Source organism: Setaria italica, chromosome II (assembly GCF_000263155.2).
Source record: "Setaria italica strain Yugu1 chromosome II, Setaria_italica_v2.0, whole genome shotgun sequence".
In the NCBI taxonomy this organism is placed as follows: domain Eukaryota; kingdom Viridiplantae; phylum Streptophyta; class Magnoliopsida; order Poales; family Poaceae; genus Setaria; species Setaria italica.
In genome coordinates, this window is record NC_028451.1 from 31660044 (window position 1) to 31677775 (window position 17732).

A 17732-nucleotide genomic window follows, 5' to 3' on the forward strand; every position below is an offset into this window, starting at 1 on the left:
GCCGTGATGGCCCGACACCGGATCTGATCGGCAGAGTCAAGAACCCGTTGGTCTTCTTCCGCCGATCCAGGGACCTCCGGTGCGCTGCGATGGAGTCTCAGGGCGTCATAAGCAAAGCGCTGCCTCTCCCGTGTCAAATCGGCAATAACAGAGGGTAGCTCTTGGAGTTTGTTCTCTTCGGCACTGATTGCCTTGGTCACTTGCTCCATTTCCTTGGCAAGCTCCGCCCTCCGACGCTTGAGGCGGTCTATCTCACCTATGATCGCCGGGCGGGAATCTTCTAGAACATGGATACGCCGATGCGCCTCTTGAGCCTGACGCTTGAAAGCGTCTTCCTCTTCGCGAGTCTTGGTCAGCTTGGCGCGATCGGCCATGTGACGAAGGGCTCTGAAGACTGGGATCCTCATGGACTCGATGAAGGCCGCCGGCGCCAGGGCCTCCTCCGCCTCTTCTGGTACTCGTCCGCTGACGTCATTGAAGAGCTGCCGAATCGGTGAGGCGTCTTCTACTAGTCGGCCGATGTCCCCTTGAAGGAGGGATCGGATGCTGGAAAGTTTGGCTCGGACGTCATCAGGAACGGAACTCAAGGCGACTTGGCGAGAAGCAACCTCTTCGTCGTCAGAAAGGGCGACCGCAAAAGAAAAGAGGCTGTTGTCGGGGGTGTCCTGTTCCTGGAGATAATAAAGAAAGGAAATAAATCGGCTAGAAGTAAGATCAAATCGGCTAGGTAGAAGCCGAAGCAGAAACTTACCATTTTGAAGCGAATTTCCTCATGTTGCACTTGTGAAGCCGTCATGCCTTGCTCAGGGGCCCGCGCCATGGGTTCATCAGAAGAAGAAGACTCCACAATAATCGGCGCGGTGCTTGGACCAGCCCCCTGAGAAGAAATCGGCGGTCGAGGAGCGATTGATGTGCCGATGGCCTGTGTCAGAGGTTTGAATAAGTATATTACGTAAATGCCCAAAGGAAATCGGTAAGACAAGTTCTATACCTCAACGGATGGGAGTGGGGGCGCATCAATGGCTGGTGGAGCTGCTGCCGATTGTTGTATTTCCGTAGGAATGCTCTGTGCAGTTTAAGGTTAAAAAAGGGTTAATATCAAAATAACAATCGGAGGCAGTAAAACTCCGGTTTACCTGTATGGCTTCCAACAATAACGACGCGGCGGCCGCCCCAGCTTGCGTGATGGTTTGAGTATCGACACCTTGAAAGACCTGGGAAGGTGGTGCGGTCGAAGTTTCTGCCGATGCGAGCACAGGAGGATCCGCCGATTCCGTACGAGCCCGGACTCGGCGACTGGTCTTTTTAGTGGTCCTCTTATGAACTTGTTTCGATCGGCCAGCAATCACGTCAACAGACGGGGCGTCATGGCCGATAAGGGGATAAGTAGTGTATGGATGACTCTCTATTAGCCGTCCGCTGCGGCTGTGTGTTGGAGGGGTCCGATTCTCGGCCTAAAGAAATAATAAAATCATTTAGTACTCAATCATGTTAGGAGGAATAAAAAGGAATAAAAATCGGTTATGTGAAGTACCTCGGCGTTTGGGTCAATGTTGGCCGGGTCCAGAAGATTGCAGTATGCCGATGCTGAGTTACAGAAGAGAAATTGTTTCCATTCGGCCCACCAGAGCTTGAACGGCTGGACAGCAAATGGAGCTACTAGCCAGTCGTTCAAGTTAATTGTACTGGAATCCGGAATTCGGTCTCGCAACCGACCGTAGTTCAGGCCAGATGTGAGCTCATCTCTAAACTTGATTCTGCCAGCGAAGTACACTTGAATCGGCAACTGACCTATGCCGAATTGTCGTGCTGCAACGGAAGGGTTGTAGAATTCGTATGTAGGGGCATCCTTCCCTGAAAAGAAGTTGGCCGGTAGGAGTCCCGGTTTGATCAACCCTTCATAGAGATCTTCATCAAATCGGCCGGAAGCCGAATTGAAGCAAGTGGGAAGCTCAAAGATCGGGTCGTCTCGCTGATACGGAAACCAAATGGTTGCAGCTTCATTGAATCCGTTATAGAAGCATCGAAAATACTCGGCTACCTTTGTAGCAGAATACGCGCAACCTGGAAAAGCTGACGCCGCTTCGCCAAAAGAAGCCGCCATCACTAACGGTTCATTTTTCTCCATCTGAGATAAGGAGAGGTTGATGCACTGGCCGATTTTGAGCTCTTCCCATGAGACGCTCCTTGATGCAGCCATCCGTTGGTACCACTCCCTCCAACCTGGGGTTTCATTCGGCCAGGATCTAAAAGTACCCACCCAGTGATCTAGGTTCATGTCGGACCGTTTGAAGGGTATCCGGTCGGTTTCCAAATTTATGAGATCTGTTGGATCTGGGTTTCCCATAGGACCGAGACAAATAAGGCCGGGGCTTCCCGTGAGGTGAATGGTAATTCTATGCCTAACTGCCTAAAAAGGAAAGGGAGTATGGAAATATAAGAAACAGATCTAAGGTAAATACATTGCCGACAGGAGAAGGATTCGGTATTTACCTCTGGGATGAAGTTCTGAGTAATCGGTGTGGTCGCCGATGCGGATGCGGACGACGGGGCCGCAATGGGGATCGCCATTAGGATCTCTGATGAAGCTCCTTCATCTGTGGAAGGGGTGACGGTCGTCGCTACCACCACCGGAGGCGCTATCTCTGGGGCATCGTGGGCGGGAGAGCTGCCGGAAGGAGCCGCCATTGGAAGAAAAGAGGGAGGAGTAACAGGAGGTGAAACTAGAAAGCTTCGGCGGCAAGGGAAAGGTGCTGAAGGAAGAAGAAGTCGCGCGTGCTGGGAAAAAGGACGTGAGCTTGAAGATGAGGTACGGGTGAAGCGCTATTTAAAGGATGCCTAAAAGGGGGGTAAAACTGGAATTTTCACCGCGCCGGCGCTTTGAGTTTTTCGGGGGTAGTGGCTGTCGTGGGCGCCCGTTTCGAAAAAATTGCAATGATCAGCTGGAAGACCGCGAAACGGAAGGATGTTTTTTCTGCGGCCGTTTCGGAGAGGAAGTTATAAAGAATTTCGAAGTAAAAGACTATGTTTTACTCCGAAACTGGGGGGCATGTGTTGACGCCAGATTTCGTTACTAGTAGAATCGGCGCCAAGAAGAAAGGGAATCGGAGAAGCACAGTTGGGAATCGGCCAAATGGTGCTACAGTGTGAGATCGGCCGGAGACCTCTGTCTCGCTATGGGTCGAATATACCAGAGCCCCAATCGGTAATCTTTTGCCGATAAGGAATCGGCCGATTAGGAGGATGGGCTAATTGGGCCTGTATGGGCTTGGAGAGGAATAGAAGGATAAGGGGGAAATCAGCCCACGAAGCGTGGAGTAACCAACCTAGCACGAATTGTGCTTGTAGATATTCGTTTTCTGTTTGAATTAGGGATAGAATTCTAGTCGGTTAAGGAGATATCTGTACGGGGCTATAAATAGCTACCTTTGTAAATCTGTAATCATCAACCAATCAATACAACAAGCTACTTTTTCTTCGTACTTATTTTCAAACAGGCGACTTCGCCATTATTTTTCTCTTCTCACGAGTTCGTGCGGGTTGGCGGGGCTGCATCATCTTGATCTCCAGCCGATTCTGTAAGTTCCGCTTATCGAGTAACATCTAAGCTTTAACTTCGGGCGTATCGCTGTTGTTTCGTTTACATTTATTCACTAGTTATCGATATTTGCTAGATTCATAGGTTTTTACCTGTTTTTCTAGTCTTTATCACCAGTTATCCAGCTAGGAATCGGTAGTATCGGCTTTCTTTATCTTCTATCGTTAGATCCATTTATTGCCGATTAGATCTGTTCCTAGTGTTGTTATCATAAGTTTTGTACCGATTACTTCAGCAGTTTCCTGTCTACAAAGCTACGGAGATCAGGCTGTCTCATAGCCGATTTCAGTATTACAGTAAATCGGCCGATTCGCTGATAAATTCTCTCGAAATCGGAACATAGCCGATCGAGAATTCTAAACCTGACACATATTCTTCCTTGCCAATCAACAGGTCAGATTGGCTGGCACGCCGCGTGAACCGCACCAGGGCATTCACCCGAACAGGAGCTAAGCAGATTCTCCCGGGTCGTGTGTCGGTCGCTGGGATTCGGTTGACCGATTTCTAGCACCAACAGCTTCTTTACCATATGTTTCTTGTGGGTCTTTGTTTGCTAAAATTAATAAACTAAAATTGACTCACTCCACATGTGTAGATCAACTTGAGCATGCTAGGGCTGAAATTTGTGAAATGAAGTCTATGCCTTGTTCCATGTGCTCTCTGATTCTTGATGATGATGCTTGCCTTACTTCTTGTGGTAATCATGATATCGTGCTTGATGTGAATAATGATGTTTGTTCATGCGGTCTTATTTGCACATCATGCATTGAATTGGAAAGTGAAGTTTTGGCTTTGAAGAAAATTCGCGATAATATGAGTGCCAAGTTGGTTGAGCACAATGAGATGATTGCCAAACTTTAAAAGGAAATTGAACTCATGCGTACCACATATGCTAAGTGCATTGAAAAGGAGATGGATAATTTGAGAAATGGTCCATGTGGTACTTGTGATCGCCTCAAATTTAAAAAGGAGGTTTTGGTCACAAGGTGTAAGAGTCTTTGTGCCAAGTCTTTTGATTCTCGCAATTTTTATCACTCCGATGTTGGTGTTTCCAAAATTGCTTCATCTCAACTGGAGTTGGTTTCTTCTGTTGAGTGTGAGTCTTTGGACGGTAGTACTTGTGCTAGTGCTTTGGATAGCTCTTCTATAGTTACTCCTAAGCTTGTTGCTTCTTCCAGTACTGCCCAAGATAATTCAAATGGCAAGGGTGCTTCTCACATTTTTGGAACTCATACTCCCAAAGTAAAGTTTCATTGCACCTTTTGTAAGAAACATGGGCATACTGTTGAGTTTTGCTTTTGCCGTGTCAAGCACGAGCGACTTGTGCGTGCCAAAGCTTGAATGAGAATGGTGATTTGTCCTCTCGGACCGTGCCTCCAAATAGGCTTTCGTACTATTGCTCTTATTGTGAGAAATATGGGCATCAAGAAAGCTTTTTCTATCGTCGTGCAAGACAAATGCAGCGAGCTCATGCTTCTAGACCTTTGGTTGTTCATAGCCCTTCACATGGTATGAACACTTGTGAGCCTAGTAAGAAGTCACATTGCATTGATGGGTTTTATGACTCCTTTTCTGGTGAGTTAGGTCATGCTCGCGGACATGCTTCTAATTCTCCTTGTGTTGGTCCGCAACATATTTCTTATGGTGCTTATATTGATTCTTCTCTTAAGACCTCGGGAGATCATTGCCTTTTTGCTAGTGGTAGCACTCGTTCTTCTTCTCGATTTGCTCCTTTGAGGCATGCTTCCAAGGGTGTTTCAAATTATCTCATTTGAACCGGTATTTGAATCATGCTAACCCACATGATAAGTTGAGTGCTTTTACCCGTGTGACTAAGTTTTGGATTCCCAAGTATATGCTTGCTAACCCTTGGGATCCAAGACTCGGTCTTCTTTGTCCTCTCATGAGTAGGTACGGGGATGCGGGTGGAGAACATGAGCTTGAAGGGACTTGATCTTTTGCTTGAGGTGATCAAGACTTGATGGTTCTTCACACCATTTCGATGGCCCTCAAGAGGCCTTTGTACACTTTGTATAGTGAGTTTTTTCTTTCTTGTATACTACTCACTTGTGGATCTTTTGCATGCTTTATACTTGCATCATAATGTGAATTTACTATGGTAGGCTAGCCACCTTTTCATGTGTAACATACCAAAAAATGCACCAAGTTAAATCACTCGCTTAAAAATCATTTTTAAAATCTTTTCACCATGAGCTCCCAAACCCCGTCTTCCCGGCGATTCCGCCGTCCCGGCACCAAAGCCGACCACCGTCCATTTTCCTTCTTTTTCACCCGCGCGTCGTGCCACGTTGCTGACCCGACCACTTCCGTGAATATCCACCGACCACCGTCTATCCTTTTCCCTTTTTCCTCTCCGCAAGTCACGCTGGTTGCCAGACAGAAAACTGCCGCGCGTGCCCATGACCGCTCCCGCAACCGCCGCCGTATCTCTCTTTTCTTCTTCTCCTTTTCCATCATTTTTCCCTCCCTTATTCTCCCTTTTGTTTCTCTTCCTTTTTCCCTACACTTTTTTCCCTTCCTTTTTCCCCTGCCGCGCGCCTGCCTCCTTTTTTCCTGGACGCGCGCCTATTTCTTCTCCCTGTCGCACCTGGCTCTTGGCCCTGCTCCCCCTGGGCCTACGCCTAGCCGCGCCAGTACTCCGTGGTGGGCACCAGCCTATCCTACGCGCAAGCTCTAGCCCCTCCCCTCGCGCACACGCGCGTCCGCACCGCCTGGCCTCAGCACCGGTCCCGCACCCGCACGCCTCCCTAGCACGCACGCGCCCACTCCCGTGGCCTAGCTCCTGGCCCAGGCCGCGCTCTCCTGCCCGGCCTCGCTTCCCGCACGACGCGACGCCGCTGCACTAGGCCCCTGGTTCACGGTCACCATGCCCCCGCACCTAGCTCCCACGCGCCAGCGCGCGTCCTAGCACCGCGCCCCACACGCCGCTGCCTCCAGTGCCACCGCACCCTCACCTTCCCAGCACGCCACGCCAGTGCCCACGCCTACCCGCGCAATGCCACGCCGCACGCCGCCGCTCACTATGCCCGCGTGGTGATAACACCCCGGCCACGCCATCCACGCGCACCGCTGCTCGAGCACGCCACCACGTCCCTATTTGCCTCACCGCGTGAGCCTGACCCTGCCACGCCACGCCGCGCAACTCCACCTCGCCACACCACTGTCATGTGCGCCTCTAGTGCCCAAGCATCCTGGCCGCCATTAACTCCGCCCGTTCCTATGCGCCGCCCGTCACAGCCCCCTCCTCCTCGCCTCCAGCCTATAAAGGAGCCCCCTCCACCCTCCACTCCACCACCAAGCTTTCCCGGCCAACTCCCCCTCGCTCCCATGCTTCCAGCGTCGCTCCCGCCGTCTCTCGCCCGCCGCCGTAGAGCCCCCTCCTCAAGCCCGAGGTAAGGAGAGGAATCGAACCCCCTCAACCTCCTCTCCATTTTCCCCCACTTCCTGGCCGTCGCCGTGCCCCGGCGCTGCCTCTCCCCAATCGACCGTCCCCCTCCTATTCCTCGAGAGATGTTTCTATCTTGAGGAAGAAGAAAAGGCCATTTTGCATTTTTACCCATCCATTTTTTCCTTTTTGCATCCAGACCCTCCCACCTCTCTCTTTCTCTTTTTCATCAGAGATCCTTCCACTTCCAAAAATATTTACAAAGAGGTCCCTGACTCCTTACTAAAAAGCCCCTGCTCCTCTGTTTAGCCCCTAAAACCACAGTTACCTTATCATTTTATGCACCAAATCCCCTCCAATGAACCCCAAATTCAACCATGTCATTCTCAAATATATTCCACTGAGTCATCTATAAAATCCCTGAAAATACTCCTCATTTCCTATTTTAGTTCACTCCCTCTCTTCGAGCTCAACGGGTAAAACTTTATTTTTCTTTTATTAATTGTGAGCCCGATTGTGTGTGCCGTAGATCGTGGAGTGCTCGAGGAGGAGCCCGAAGAGGAGTTTGAAGTCCAGTACCGCGAGCCAGAGCCCAAAGACCTACACCGCGAGCAGGAACTCCCGGCTGACTTTGAGGATGGCAAGTCCAATCTCATCCTTTGATGCATATTTATCCTAGTTTTCAAACACAACCTATTGGCCTGTTTTATAAAATTGCATATTGTTTTACTTCTAAAACACGGTTGGATAGCCACCCATTGATTGTTATGCTTATTCCTTGATGTCCTATAATTATCTCTAAATATGATTTGCTCTGTTTGGATGATATTACTGCTAGAATGCTTAGTACCTTGTTACTCAATTTAATCATGACTAAAATGTGTTTTATCAAAGAATAAAAGTGTGAGTGTTTTTAAATGAGAAAGATGGGTTTTTGGGAAATAAAGGAAAGAAAATGCTTAGATGAGATGGATGGGTGTTTCTTGTGTGAAATGCCAAGTTGGGCTCCTACCTTTGTGGTTGAGTAGGTTGGGAGAAATCCATCTTGTCACGGTTAAGGACCGAGTTGATGTGCCATCTTGCCTAACCCAATTTATCGTGCAACCACTCGAATGTTTTATGCGGCAACAACTTAGTATAAATTCTACTAACTAGTCTGGCTAGGAGAGATAGTGAGCAACGGGAGACCATGGAGAAGAGTAAGAACTGTGTGACTTATATCCCGGTTGAGACCTCAGTGGTAGGTCATTAACCCCTTGGTTGCTTCTGTTGGCTAGTCAAGCTTAGCTAAGGTGGGTAATGGCTTTGATAGGATCTGCACCGACACTAAAGTGATTGTGCTGTGGTACCGTACTTGTGGGTAAAGTGTACACCTCTGCAGAGTTAAAACCTATCCGGGTAGCCGTGTCCACGGCATTGGATAAGTTACGGCTTGGACACATGACTGGTGTTTGGGAGATGGATGATTTTTATGGTGTGTGTTGGATTTTGGAAGTGTTCGGCAGTTGCACTGTGACCTACTACGGACGAGGAGTCCGGTAGCATTAAAACTTGGATCCTTCGTATAGGATCAACCCCATTTATTGATTCGGTTACTAAAGAAATACTTTGCGAAAACCCTTTCGAAGATGAACCCTTGCATGTGTTGAAAATCTAGCTTTATTGCAAATAAACCTTAGCCTTATCCTTAATATATCCTGTGCGTATTCTTGATTGTTACCCCCTCTGTGGATGAGGTTGGACTTGTTGAGTACTTTTGTACTCACCCTTGTTTTGTTGCTTCAGAGGAAAATCCAGACTTCGTCGCTGAGGATTTCGAGTAGGAGGTCGCTTCCGCACCCAACGCTGCCTGTGGTGTTGGCCTTTGCAGAATGCTTCCACTATCGCTTAGTTCCGATTGCAGCCCAGAGTCCGACTGGACTGCAACTTGGATCTGTATTGTTGTTTGTTTACTTCTCCTTTAGATGTGGCTTGCCCACCCGCTCCTTCGGGAGCTGTACGGTTTGTGAACCATCTGATGAATAAATATGTTATCAGCCCCTTGGGACTAATATTTGTATCACATTTAGTCTCTGCTTAAGTAGGGACGCTTCATCATGTTAGCTTGTGTGATTCTCATATATATCTTGTCTTGCTAGCTTTGTTATATATCTTGGTGGATGATCCACGTGAACATCGTGTTACGCTTTAACTTAGGCTTCATATTGGGTATTGGTACGTTGTTCATTTGGTATCATTTTAGCTTAGTATCTTTGTATGATCATTTGTACCTTGTTGACATGTTTGCTAGCCTAAGCTTTTATTCGTAATTGTTAAATCATGTTACAATACTTTAATTCCTCTCGTTAGTATTATCATTGCATTGTGTGGCATGAATTGAGCTTTATCATGTTTTTAGGCTTGTCTTGTCTTTGGGTTGCATTTTTGCTCATTTCTTGGATTTTCTCTTCCTTTTGATTGGTGTTGGAGCTTTTCTTTTTCCCATTCTTTTCCTAGTTTTTCTTTTCTAGGTGTCTCTATTTAAGGGGGAGTTTTGCTTCATTCGAGAGGGAGTTTGGACCAAGCCTTACTTTAGTTTTTGATAGCTTCTTTTTGATCTTTGAATTGGTATCACATTTGAGTTTTCAATTGGATTTCATCTTCTTTAAGTGATATCAATTTTTTATCCTTCAATTGGTATCCCCTCTATGGTACTCAATTAGGATCCTTGGCAGTTCTTCATTAGCTTTAGAGCTTTTCCTTGATTGGTTTCAAAAATTGGTTTGAGCCTCCTGAGCTTTCTTGATTTTGAGCTAAACCCTATCTCTTTTAGCATTGCATTTGTATATGTATCATATTGCACCTTGTACACTTTGCACTAGATGAGCTTCTCCTATATATCCTGAGCATTTCCTTATTTTATTTGTGAACTAGTGCATCAGTTGGTGATTGTGTAGCAATGAGCAGCATATGCTCTTGATGATATTGTCATATAACCATATTGAGCAAACTGCTTTCTGAATGAAATGCTAATCTTAAACTATGAATTCTAAAATGCTTATCACCCATAAGTAGCTATTTGTTATGCATTGCTCTTGTCTTGAATGCTAGCTTCATGTTTAGCTTATTCCTGGAATTCATGTTCTTTTCAATTGGATCATTGATCTAGGTATCATTGCAAATGTTTAGCCCATAATGCACCCAAGCGGGAGCATGGATTTTTTGTGCCACAAAGGCACTTCATGTAACTTGGTTAAAGATGAATGAAAGATTTTTGTGCTTAATAATCAGAAAAATTAAGTAATTCACCAAGGTTTTGTGCTTAATGTTGATATCTTGCTTGCTTAGTTGTTACAAGATGTCTACCAAAAGAAGTAGACACTTGGTTTCAACAAGCCTTAAACATGACTTATGATGCATATGTGGGTGTTTGTAATGATCTCTTGTTGAAAATGTATCTTCCATGTATGAGCTTTTATGGACTAATTTACTTCTTACTTGAGTGGTTCATGACTAGTTGCTTGCTCATGTGGTGATACTTTTACAAACTGCTAAAACTTGACCACTTGCTTTGTCTTTTGTTTATATCATAATATCCTCTTGATGGTGATGCAATTGCTCTTTATGATCTACCTGCTTGTGCATTATCTCACTTGTAGCCTTTGTAAGTGTTTTGTGATATATTTGAGAAGCTTGGTAGGTTGTACACCCCATGGCATGCATTTTGTTCTCTCATGGGAATCTTGATGTTTGCATTTAAAGGGGAGTCTTGCATTTAATGGGGAGTTTTTCTTTTGAGGGGGAGCATCTATTCTTTTGCTCTTGCATGCATTTTATTGTGGCATGTTTTCAGGGGGGTGCATGTGTTCAGGGGGAGTTTGTGAGATTCATGCTCTCTTTTGCTCTTTTGCCGGTTGTGTTGAGCTTTTACCTTTTTCTTGAGGAACCGACGTTTGGTTTGAGTTTTCGATCGTCACATGATTGGTGTTGAGCCCTTTCTGCCTCTCTTGAGGGATCATGTGTTTTCAATTTTTCACATGATTGATGTTGAGCCCTTTCTACCTCTTCTTGAGGAATCATGTGTTCTTGTCTCAATTGTGTCGAGCCGTTGCCCATGTCTTTGGGGACTGAGATTTTTCCAAGTTGATTTGGCCTTTGTGATGCTTCTCATGCCAAGTGCCTTTGATCTTTACTTTTATGTGGCTTTCGATCACTTGGATGAGAGTTTTGCCTAATTGGTTCTACAACATGGCTTTTATGGTTCTTCTCATCTCAAGTGACTTTGATCTTAGCTTTTACTTGGCTTTTGATCACCTGGATGAGATTTTCGGCTTTTGCTTCTCAAACCATTTCTTGTGCTTGAATGTTGTCACCACACTCATCAAGGGGGAGATTGAGAAATCAAGTTGATACAAACCTTGATTTGATTGTGATGAGCATTTGACAATTTTTTAATTGCCTTTGATAGTTTTTGGGATTCATGAAGTTCTTGTGTCTTTTGCTTGACTCTTCGGTTGTGTTGTGCCTTTGTTTCTTCTTTGGGAACCAAGAGTTTTTTGTTTGAAGCTTGCATGATCCCTTCTCATCTCAAGTGGACGTGTTTGATTTTACTTGACTTTTAGGCATTTGAATGAGTTCTCTTTTACTTTCAAATCATCTTTTGTCAATGCACTTATCAAGGGGGAGATTGAGAGACCAAGTTGAGATGTGCCTTGGTCTATTTGTGATGAGTGATTGACTGGATGATTTGAGGCTTTACCGGTTGAGTCAATATTTCATATGTGCTTGATTATGCTAACGGCTAACCGGAGGTGTTGTGTTGAGTGCGTCATGTTGTTGTGTGTATAAACATATCTTGTGTGTTGTGTCTCTTAGCTTGTGATGTGCAGGTGTTGGATACGACATGACAGTCGACGACATAAGGTGAAGGTCAAGCAAAAGGTTCATGCCGATGTACTAGGGCTGTGAAGGATGGACACGAGTAGGCTTGGACCGAGGGACTAGAGGAGTTCAGGCGGAGTCATGGGTGATCCACATGGTACATGAAAGAGCAAGAGTACACGCACGGGATGGAGACAGCGACGGTCGAGTCAAGCGGGACGAAGGCGAGTCGAGTAGGCGGCCCGAGAGTAGGAGCAAAATACTTGGAGGCGTCCAAGATTTGGCGGAGGCCGGATACACATCGACATCGGTGAGTCACGCCTTGCAGAGCGTGCAAGAGTGTTTGACTGGTTTGACCTCAAAACCGGGGGTGAATCATGCCTTGGGAGGCGTGCGAGAGGATTTGATCAGTTTGACCTCAAAACCGGGGGTGAGTCATGCCTGCGGGGTGTGGAAGAGGGTTTGACCGGTTTGGCCTTAAAACAGGGGGTGAATCACGCCTGCGGGGTGTGCAAGAGGGTTTGACTGGTTTCACCTCACAACCGGGGGGCGAGTTCGGTGCGGCCGGACAGCATCGAGTCGGAGGACGCGTGTCACCGTTGCGAAGCTTGCGTCGAGGCGAAGCGAAGTCGTGAAGGCGCCGGGTCTGTTCGATGTACCAATAAAAAGTTGGACGGTTTTACCCCTATGGGGTATTTGAGTTGTATGCTTCATGTAAGGGTATTCTGGTCATTTTCTGGATGCCTATATACATGAGGAGTGGCCATTGGGACAGCTGTATCTCTTAGGCTCTGTGGTGGTGGGCTTCTCATTTTGTTGGTGAGGGTCTTCGAAAGGAGAGAGGGAGAGAGATGAGAGGATCTTTGATTTGATCTTTTTGCCATCTTAGTTTTGATGATGCTTAAGAGTGGCTTGTAACCGAACATGGTGGAGTAATCCAAAGATCAATTTCGTGCTCACTTGTTCCATCCTCTCAAGATATGAAATTTATCTTTTTGGTGATTTTGAAAGGTATTTTTGGAGATTTTTTGTTCTTTGTGTTTGAGCACAAATCCCGTGAGATTTGTTGGGGGGGGGGGTTGTTGCTAGGATCCTTGTGAGCAATTTTTCTGTGATCCCTCCTCAAATCCCACTAATTTGTCCCAGATTTGGATTTCCTCAAAATTCCTCTTCTCTTATGTTCTTGACCAAAATCATGTAATTCGAGGTGAAGTTTTGATCTTTTTTGAAAAGTCTTTTGGGCAAAGACTCACTCCATCGGGGCGAACCTTTATCTAGAATTTCATGAAGTTTGGACATCATTTGATTAAGTTTCTTTTTTTTCTTTGGATCTTGACCCGTGCAGTCAAAACAGGAAGTTCCGGTTTCCAAACCAGGAAGTTTCGATTTTTGCAACTTGCTCTTTTTGGGAGATCTCTAGGGAATGCTTTTGATGGTCTTGAAAAGCTATGGTCCAAATCTCATGAATTTTGGAGTTTGTTTGGTCGAGTTTTGGTATTTTTCTTAGACCTCCTACAGGCTGTCTAGGCAAAATTAGAAGTTTTGGTTTTGAGAAGAGGAAGCTCAAGTTTTGGAAGATTTCCCTCCGATTTTGGGAATATTTCCCTCTGGTTTTGGTTTCACAGTTTCCTTTTTTCTTTGATGTTTTTGTTTCCTTTTTAGCTCTTTCATTGTTTGCTTCCGCTTTATGTTAAGGGCTTCCTAGTATTCTTTCAATAGCATCTCATTTGGCTACGTAGATCTGACAATTCTAGAAGAGAGGTGTGTTGGTGATTTTTGGGATATAGGCCGAATTCCTTGTTCAATAAAAAAAATTATGATCGGCTATCGTCAGTCCCGATCCTTCAGTCGTACAACAACACGCCGTCCATCACTGCCGAGACCATCAACCCCAAGGTGATCATCATGAGGCTCCCTCAACCTTTTGGCACATCCTTGCCGTCATTTTTCTCAAGAAACCATATGTGCAACCGTGTGGGTACTGCTTCCGATTTAACTGCGAAGCTATTGTGGTGACTCAATACCTGCCCGTTCTTTGTTTGAAGGTCAAGATCTTCAACTATGAACCTTGTGGGGAGATCGTCAGGCACGCCGAGGTAACGTTCCCACCGGATGACCTTCTTCACTGCCGTGCTAACAAATAACAATCCAGATCAAGCATCCTTAATGATATGCTTCTTTTCCGATTTTTCCCCGTTGGCTTTGGTTAGTGTCATAAATGATGAAAATCAAGTTCTTTGACCTATACGTTGGCAGTTATTTTATTTTTTTGAGATCTGGCTGCTGGTGCTCTAGTTTAAACTGTGCTGTAGTTATTTTTAGTAAGGAATCTTGGATTTCAGATATTTAGATCTTAACATATCGGTGCTTTATGGAGAATGCAAACATATACTGGTTAAAAGTTCAAAATATTTACTTCTTTAGGCTGTGTGTACCTAATTGATTAATAAAATCTTCCCTTATCAAAGAAAAAGTTCAAAATATTGTCTTCTTATCTGTCATTCAGCGGCTACAGCTGGAGATGGATGAAAACCCAGATTCTCTCCCTTTCCCAGAGGTGAAACTCCTGCTCTGCAAGTGCCGTGTAACAGTTTATAACCTTGATCAGTCTTTGTGAGCCTTTAGGTGTTGTCCAACAGATAATACACTGCAACCTTGGGAACCCCCAGGTTCTTGGTCAGCGGCCGGTAACCTTTTTTCGCGAGGTTAACATCGCTACCCTCCCCCAAAAAATTTTGGATGCAAGGAATTTACTGTTTTCATGCATCATAACTCAAAATTTTGGCTTCAGGTTCTTTCTCCGTGTGACAATCCAGCCCTCCTTGACAAAGACGAAGCTCGTTCCTTATTCAGGTTGCCAACTCTGTCTAGTAAATTCTCTTTCATTTATGTCGAGCTTCGTGAATTGATCATGCCATAAAAGTACTAACTCAAATGAACTTGGGAGTAACTAATGCATTTTTTTTCTCACTTCTGACAGCAAAGCCGGTAAGAAATACTTTTGATTTGACAGAAAATTTACTGATACTGTTCCAATCTATTGCTACAGTCCATGTTTGATAAGAAGAGCCCGTAGCATCATCAACTCAAATCCTGGTAAAGAGACCGGTGGATATACTAATAGTCGGGCAATCTACTGGAATTAGCATTTTCAGTTGGCATCAATGAATCCATCTGCATTAATCACAACTTGAAGGATCAGCAAGCTACCCTTGTTTTACTTGGTGTTGTACAGTTAATTCCCGGCGAGTGTATTTTTACTTTGAATATTATATGTTACATTATTGACACTTGTTTTGCACGGAATCAAAAGTCTACGTCAAGCAGTTGCAGATGGGATATCTGCAAGAGATGGTTACCCATCGAAGCCTGATGACATCTTTCTGACAGATGGAGCGAGCGCAGCAGTAACACTCTGCATTTCAGATCATGCATGCAGAGATGCAAATGATACTGACCTTTGAAATAAATTGCAATTTGAGTATCTTAAACTGGACTGTTTATTACGTCTTTCTGGCCTTTTCAGGTTAACATGATGATGCAAATACTCATAAGGTCTCATGAAGATGGAATTTTGTGCCCTCTACCTGAATATCCCTTATACTCGGCTTCCATTATACTTCATGGTGGAACAATGGTATCTTTCTAGAGTAAAGAAAAATTGTGAAGCAGCATTTGCAATTAACAGAGCCCTGCTTAAAATGTTCATGGCTTAATATAAACTTTCACTCAGATTTATTGCATTTTTCTTGTTACCAGTTTTTGCTTCTTAAATTAGAAGATAGGGGTTGGGGCCTTGAGATTTATTATAGGCTTGAAGTAACTAAGAACAGAACTGAATCTAGGTGCCTTGCAATCTTACTGAAGATAGGGGTTGGGGCCTTGAGATTTTTGAAGTCAAGAGGTGTTTGGAGGTGGCTCGCTGCTGGCTTGACTGTTAGAGCTATGTTGGTCATAAATCCCGGCAATCGGACAGGTATGGGCGTATGGCACGAGAGTTTCTTGTATCTTTTAGAGGTTGCACTACCTTATGCATTAAGTCAAAGCAACAATAATTAGAAGATACTTTGTAGGGCTGTTCCTATCAAAGCATGTAATGTGCTAAAATCAGATAATTACCAGAGTTTCTATTCAACAACCCCATCCTTCGTTGCAGGTGCTGTCCATCACCAACCAAGAGGAGATAGTGGAATTTTGTCGGAAAGAAGGTCTGGTTATACTTGCTGATGAGGGTAGCACTGTGTGGCAATATAAACCTTTTGCTTTGTCAAATCACATTCACTGTGTGTTAAGGAACGTTTTTTCCTGCAAATGAATTACCAAAGCATATTTACAGGTATACCAAGAGAATGTCTATGTTGAGAACAAAAATTCTTTCAAGAAAGGGGCAAGATCACTTGGGTACGACGAAAAGGACCTTTCCATAGTATAATTTCATTCAGTTTCAATGGGTAAGTCTTCCTTTAGGCACTGGTCTTCCTTTAGTAGCAGATAATTACCAGAGTTTCTATTCAACACCATCATCCTTGCGAGGTCCATCTCTAGGCACTGCTAGTAAATTTTTGGCTATCCTCTCATCTTCTGAAGTTGGCAGGATTCTATGGGGAAAGTGGAAGAAGAGGAGGCTACATGGAGATAACTGGTTTTGAGGATGAAGTGAAGGGTGAGATTTACAAGGTGGCTTCTGTCACTATTTGCCCCAACATAGCTGGCCAAATTCTTACTAGCCTTGTGATAGATCCGCCTAAGGTCTCAAATTTAAATTAAATCCCCACCATATTCCCCACATCCAAGTACATGCGTTTTACTAAATTTACCCTGTGCCATGAATGCAGCTAGGAGATGATTCTTTCGAGTCATTTGAGGCTGAGAAGGAAAAAATCCATTCATCTTTCTTGAAGCGCGCCAAGGTATGTGCATCCTTCATACACATCGACCTCGCACAGGATACCTTGCTTGGCTGTCTCTTCGTGTTCGTGACAATGGCAGGATCCTCACTTGCCTGTGCAACTGCAGACCCTGGAGAAGGCTTTCAGCAGCCTGGAGGGAGTGAGCTGCAACAAGATAGAGGGCGCCCTGTACATCTTCCCACGGCTCCACCTGCCCTCGCTCGCCATCAAGGCCGCCGAGGGCGAGGGTGTCTCGCCTGATGTTTTCTACACTCACCGCCTGCTTGACGCCACCGGGATCGCCGTCGTGCCTGGCTCCGGGTTCCACCAAGTCAGTCAGCCTCCTACCAGATGATCTCACCTTTGCCTATGTTCCTTACATGGTATTGCAGTAGCCTCAAAATGTGGGTTTTCCGAATGTACATGGGCTTGCCAATTGTCAATACCGACATACCGTCCACTTTGCACTGAGATTTACAAGATAGGATGGTCCCAAAGAATCTTAGGATGGGAGGAACATAGGAGGGACGGATTGATAACCCAATATGCGCATATCATATATATTATGTTTTGCTCTTGCTCGGTTATCTTATTGTCTGACCTTTCTGCGATGCAATAACAAGGTCTCTGGTACGATCCATATCCGGTGCGCAATCCTGCCGGACGAGGACAAGATCGCGGCGATGATCCCACGACTCAAGGCGTTCCATGAGTCGTTCATGAACGAGTTCCGGGGATCTGAGCCGTACATGAACGATCTCCGCCGCTGAGGATATCGACGCTTGTCACGGGTCAACCGAGTGGTGTGAATCTGAAGGTATGGCATGCATGTGTGAGCTTAGTACAACAAGGGCAGCTAGAGTGGCTTGCTTTCAGTGTTCTTGCTTTCAGTTTTGAGTTGTGCCCATTTGTACCCACTTGTGCTGTACGACTGGGTACCCGTTGCTTGTCTAAACTGGTGAAAGTTTCAGCTGTCAGT

The 17732-nt window shown here is 45.4% G+C and overlaps 1 pseudogene; it reads left to right on the forward strand.

Annotated features, from left to right (window-relative positions):
* LOC101784269 overlaps nucleotides 1-17523 on the forward strand; it is a 29216-nt pseudogene extending 11693 nt beyond the window's left edge.
* Nucleotides 17524-17732: the final 209 nt, after the last annotated feature.